Source organism: Arachis ipaensis, chromosome B10, assembly GCF_000816755.2.
Source record: "Arachis ipaensis cultivar K30076 chromosome B10, Araip1.1, whole genome shotgun sequence".
Taxonomy (NCBI): domain Eukaryota; kingdom Viridiplantae; phylum Streptophyta; class Magnoliopsida; order Fabales; family Fabaceae; genus Arachis; species Arachis ipaensis.
In genome coordinates, this window is record NC_029794.2 from 29,549,273 (window position 1) to 29,555,625 (window position 6,353).

General features: G+C 32.7%; 1 protein-coding gene across 4 annotated transcripts in view; it reads left to right on the forward strand.

Annotated features, from left to right (window-relative positions):
- Positions 1 to 5,496, forward strand: part of LOC107623622 (RING-H2 finger protein ATL66) — a gene marked incomplete at its 5' end in the record, with an annotated part of 6,274 nt that extends 778 nt beyond the window's left edge. The window contains 5 exon segments of one of the 4 annotated variants that reach the window (XM_016325959.2): positions 2,126 to 2,249; positions 2,332 to 2,647; positions 3,744 to 3,867; positions 3,950 to 4,265; positions 4,982 to 5,496. 4 annotated transcript variants of the gene reach the window in all.

A 6,353-nucleotide genomic window follows, 5' to 3' on the forward strand; every position in this document is an offset into this window, starting at 1 on the left:
AAGTTTACTCATCTTTTAAATTGTTCAATGAATAATTTTTTTTAATTAAATTTATCTTTTAAAAATTTTTAAATATTTTAAATAAGTCGTATTAGTCTTTCTATCACTTTTTTATTTTAATTGATGATTAACATGATAAATTTATGAAATTAGATCGAATTTCATTAATTTAGAATTAATTTAATCTTTAAGTGTGTGCTGTGGTCAATGTAATGTTACTTAAGGTTTCACTAAGCAAATTTTGGATATCTTCATTAATGGAAGCGATTAAAAGACTAATGGCGACAAACTTAAAATCTTTAAAGGACAAATTTAAGTAAAAAGATTTTTCTAAAGCTAATTTAAAACATGAATATTTTTTTAAGGGCGAATTTAACTATTTTTTCCCTTCTTTACCTTCAAGTTTCTTTCTTGGGGTATTTATTTTTACTATTTAATAAATAGGTTAATAAGAAAAAAATCACAGCTATTTACGTGATTTATTTTTTCTTCTTTCTTTTGGATGGTGTCAAATGTAAATGGTTGTAAAAAGTTGTTATAGATGTATAATGGTGAATAACAATACAGTTTGCTTAGCACATACAGTATTTTATTTTTATTCTTATTTTTTCCTCGGTTGTGTGGTATAAATAAACTATGGAGTATTTTTTCAAATGAATACTTTTTTCAACGCAATACTCACTACTAATTAGTCACATAAAAAATATTTTAATTAGATGATAATGTAGGAAAAGTATATGGAATTAAGAGGTGATCAGCTAAAAAATAAATAACTTAATTAATTTTATTTAGTTTAATTTATAATATTTGATATTAATTGCTTCTCATCTCAAATTAAAATTCTGAATGATATGTTGGAGAAATAGGGGCGGGGATCACGGAACTCTGCTTCCAACAATCCCGATTCTTAGTATATAAAAAAATTTATAAAATATATAAAATAACATCTATTTAGTATGAAAAAGAAACATTCTGATACTTAGTAGAAGAAACATCCTAATACTTAGTATAAACACCATTCACGTAGAGATTTTGGATTTACTCGAAGACATTTGGCTAATTTTTTGGTTGGTACCGTCTTGATTTCTAGCATTGTTGAATAATGTAAAGTTAATAGGTTGATGCATTACTAAATTTTGAGGACTTTTTATTTCAACACCAAAATGATTTCTTCTAACCATTAAATGATGTTGAGTACTAATTAGCATGAACTTTCAAATGCTCTTTGATAATACATCACTCTTTTTGGAAAACGTTGTTTCTGGACATGCTAGACAATTGCACATGACATTGGCCGCGTCCATGGCAATAATTTTGTTCATAATAATAATAATTATAATTTTGATTTCTTGATTTTGAGTCTATGTTCCCACGTTGGATGATGCAAGAGCTAGGGTCCAAAAAAGTTCACATGATATCTGGTTTTGGTGCCACTTGTGCCATTAAAGGCTACAAGATGTTGCACTTCTGAGTCAGCTATGGTTTGGTCTACTAGGATACGTGGTCCTGCTTCTATTCTATGCTGTTATGTTAGTGGGCATTTTACAAAGATTTTTTTTGAGAATTGTAAGATTGGGATTTGGGAACCTCAAAATAGATGTATGAACTCTTTTGTTTTCTTTAATTTGTTGTGTAGAGTCGTCGCTAAAGGTAACAGCAACTCCCAATCCAACCAGCTTCTTCCATTTCTTGTTTGGTATACAAGGGGTGATATGGAGTTCCATGTCACAAATTGAAAGTTTATAATTTTTAATATGCTCACCTGTTTCATTCATTTGACTATGTTTGAGTTGATAATATGGGGTGGAATATTATGCACGTATTAAAAATTAATTATTATGTATTTAGTAAATAAAAATATTATTTAATTTATTTTTAGTATGTATTTTACTAAAATAGGACATAAGATCCATTATCTAAAACTATATATATATATTACGTAAAACTTAATTTTTTTTACCAAAACAGGGCCTAAGACCATTACCTAAGATCTTAAATTAAATATTATGTTTCATATTTATTTAATTTTAGTTTCAATTTTATACTAATTTTTTTAGTTAATTATATTTTTTAATTATACATGATTATTCAAATAAATATTAAATATTATTAAACACTACAACAGGAACAGAGCATAGCGGCGAAAAATTGGAAGACTTTCACCTTGCTGCCACAAAACAAGGTTGCAGAAGAAGGATCTTTTTGTGTGCTGCAACATCAACGGCGATTGCATCAAAAAACGCCGCTAGGTGAGGATCTAATCACCCTTCAATTTCTGTTTTACCCATTTTTATCTTATAACCTTTAATTGGTTCTTCCCCAAATTTGCAGAAACTCGCGAAGAGTCCTTAGTAGTGCGCAAAACACTGCCGTCGCTGTTCTACCGTGTCACTGCTGTCGATCCATCGCCATCGAGATTTTGCCTCATCCACAGTTCCTGAAACCTATACTCTTTCAGCCAAGGTGTGCGAAATTCCTAACTTCTGCTCCACCTTGTGCCTCTGTTTGGGTTGTCAAGTCGCACAGCTGCCATCCGTACTTCTCCCACCGGCGTCGAAGTTTTTCATCTCCTTGATCGTGCGTGAAACTATTACACTATCCTCCACCGTGCAAAGGCAGAGCTATCGCGGCCTCTCCCCTGTCGCTGGTTTATTCTGACACTTTGATATTTCCTTCTTGTTTTCATTCTTGGTTCAGAATTTTGAAAAAGAATTTGTCTATATCTTCCATTAAATGTGGTTAATTGATGCTGTTTAGAGTTAGGGATTTGAAGGTACCACTTTTTTTATTTAATCGGTGCTTTGTATTGAAAGTGATAGTTAGAGTAGATAATTGAAAAAAGGGTCATTATCATTATTAGAGGAATGAGTTGTTCATGGATCGTGCTTCCTATTTTTGGAATTGGAATCAGTAAACAAGAGGGACTTAGGTGCGTGTATAGATCAAAACAAAAAAATGCTAAGGTGTTCATGTTGATCTCCATTATGCCCTCGGTATGCTACTAGCAGCTATGTTCTGCTTCTGAGTTTGGAATTACGGAAATTGTTCGGTTTAATAGTTGCTGATTTAATGATGTTGCACTTCTGAGTCAGCTATGGTTTGGTTTACTAGGATACGTGGTCCTGCTTCTATTCTATGCTGTTATGTTAGTGGGCATTTTACAAAGATTTTTTTTTTGAGAATTGTAAGATTGGGATTTGGGAACCTCAAAATAGATGTATGAACTCTTTTGTTTTCTTTAATTTGTTGTGTAGAGTCGTCGCCAAAGATAACAGCAACTCCCAATCCAACCAGCTTCTTCCATTTCTTGTTTGGTATACAAGGGGTGATATGGAGTTCCATGTCACAAATTGAAAGTTTATAATTTTTAATATGCTCACCTGTTTCATTCATTTGACTATGTTTGAGTTGATAATATGGGGTGGAATATTATGCACGTATTAAAAATTAATTATTATGTATTTAGTAAATAAAAATATTATTTAATTTATTTTTAGTATGTATTTTACTAAAATAGGACATAAGATCCATTATCTAAAACTATATATATATATTACGTAAAACTTAATTTTTTTTACCAAAACAGGGCCTAAGACCATTACCTAAGATCTTAAATTAAATATTATGTTTCATATTTATTTAATTTTAGTTTCAATTTTATACTAATTTTTTTAGTTAATTATATTTTTTAATTATACATGATTATTCAAATAAATATTAAATATTATTAAACACTACAACAGGAACAGAGCATAGCGGCGAAAAATTGGAAGACTTTCACCTTGCTGCCACAAAACAAGGTTGCGGAAGAAGGATCTTTTTGTGTGCTGCAACATCAACGGCGATTGCATCAAAAAACGCCGCTAGGTGAGGATCTAATCACCCTTCAATTTCTGTTTTACCCATTTTTATCTTATAACCTTTAATTGGTTCTTCCCCAAATTTGCAGAAACTCGCGAAGAGTCCTTAGTAGTGCGCAAAACACTGCCGTCGCTGTTCTACCGTGTCACTGCTGTCGATCCATCGCCATCGAGATTTTGCCTCATCCACAGTTCCTGAAACCTATACTCCTTCAGCCAAGGTGTGCGAAATTCCTAACTTCTGCTCCACCTTGTGCCTCTGTTTGGGTTGTCAAGTCGCACAGCTGCCATCCGTATTTCTCCCACCGACGTCGAATTTTTCCATCTCCTTGATCGTGCGTGAAACTATTACACTATCCTCCACCGTGCAAAGGCAGAGCTATCGCGGCCTCTCCCCTGTTGCTGGTTTATTCTGACACTTTGATATTTCCTTCTTGTTTTCATTCTTGGTTCAGAATTTTGAAAAAGAATTTGTCTATATCTTCCATTAAATGTGGTTAATTGATGCTGTTTAGAGTTAGGGATTTGAAGGTACCACTTTTTTTATTTAATCGGTGCTTTGTATTGAAAGTGATAGTTAGAGTAGATAATTGAAAAAAGGGTCATTATCATTATTAGAGGAATGAATTGTTCATGGATCGTGCTTCCTATTTTTGGAATTGGAATCAGTAAACAAGAGGGACTTAGGTGCGTGTATAGATCAAAACAAAAAAATGCTAAGGTGTTCATGTTGATCTCCATTATGCCCTCGGTATGCTACTAGCAGCTATGTTCTGCTTCTGAGTTTGGAATTACGGAGATTGTTCGGTTTAATAGTTGCTGATCTAATGATGTGTGTTAGGGAAATTACTTGCAAATTTTGATGCTGATTGTTGCTATTTTTTAGTCATTGTGCCTATTCTGCTATTGCTTATTTCTTTTTATAGTGGTTGACATCCTATGAAACAAATACTCTATTTTGGTTGTTTTATATAAATAACTTTTGAGACCAATTTTTTTCATTCATATTTGTGTGTTCTTTTACTGTGATGAAAGTGATACAATTAATTATCTTATTTGGCATATTCTCGACATGAGATGGACCCATCAACAAAATGATTGTATTTGCTAATTGGTGTCAGTAGGAAAGAATTGAGGAGATTGAGCAACAGGATGAGTCTTCCAGAGTGTTGTCTCAAAATGATTTAATTGCTCAGATTTTCGGAAGAGAAACCAGGTAAAGTATATGGTGTGGGTATCGGACCGACTCCTAGTCAACTCTTCAGTCCGAATTTACATGCGCCACGCAACAGAGTACAAGTATAGGAGACACAAAAGAAGCTACTTGAACTGCAGGCAGAGCTGAAATGCGAGAAGTTGAAAAGGAAGGCGATGGAGGATGAAGCAGCATCAGAGAAGAAAAAGAAGCAGGCGATGGAGAGTGCTCTAATTTATCTATTTCAACGGCAGGGTAAGGAGCTGCCACCAGATCGCTGCAGGGATGAGATCCGTGGAATGCTAGAGTGAAATTAGTATATTAGGATTGGAGATATTTTGGATTGAAACAAACATTTTTCTTTTGAATTAGACTATGCAAGTCTTTGCACGAGATTTATTTTCTTCGTATTTTTATGAATATATTATTTTGTTTTGCAGATATTTTTTTTTTGTTTTTGATACAAGTTTAGATTCTAAGGTTGAAAATATTAACTCTTAAAATAATAAAAAATCTAAAAGCAAAAAAAATTTGGTTAGTTCTATAATATTTTCAAAAAATTGTACGATCTTTTTAGAGAAACCTAAATTTCCTTTTTTTTTCTTAATTTAGGGCCGGTTTTAAACCGCCGAAAAGTGTCTCAAAGTTTGAAAAATCTCATCGGTTTGCGGCGGTTTTAATACCGCCTCCAAATACGCGTCAATTTGAAAACGTCGAAGTAAATAGCGGCGGTTCTAAACATGCTGAAAATCTTGTCACTCGCATTTGGCGGCGGTTTTTTGAACGATTGCCGTGAAATAGTGATTTAGCGGCGGTTATACCAGCGGCTACTGAAAACTGCCGCCAAATCTAATCCCCGCGCCCATAACCATGGCTGTCCGGTGAGCCGCCGGTCTTTGATTTTGCAGCGGTTTAAAATCGCTACTAATTGAAAAAAAACTGTCGGTATTTTACGCCTCTCTCGTAGTGAAATATCTATGAATAAAAAGAAATAAAAATTAGAGAATCATAACATATCTTCTTTATTTATAACTATATGATATCCATTATATTATTTTTTTAATAAAAGTTTAAAAATATTCACATAAGTGTTAATTTTGGAAATTAGAAATGAATTATGTTGTATTCAAATAGATGATCATCTGATCTCGTCTTTAGAATATAGAATTTTAAAGCTAGCTTCAAATTAGCAATGTTCCATAAATGTGTTTATTAATAAACTACCACAAAATTAGCTATAAAACTCAATAGACAAAAATAACCATAAAGACATTTTTTAAGAAAAGAAAAAAATTTCT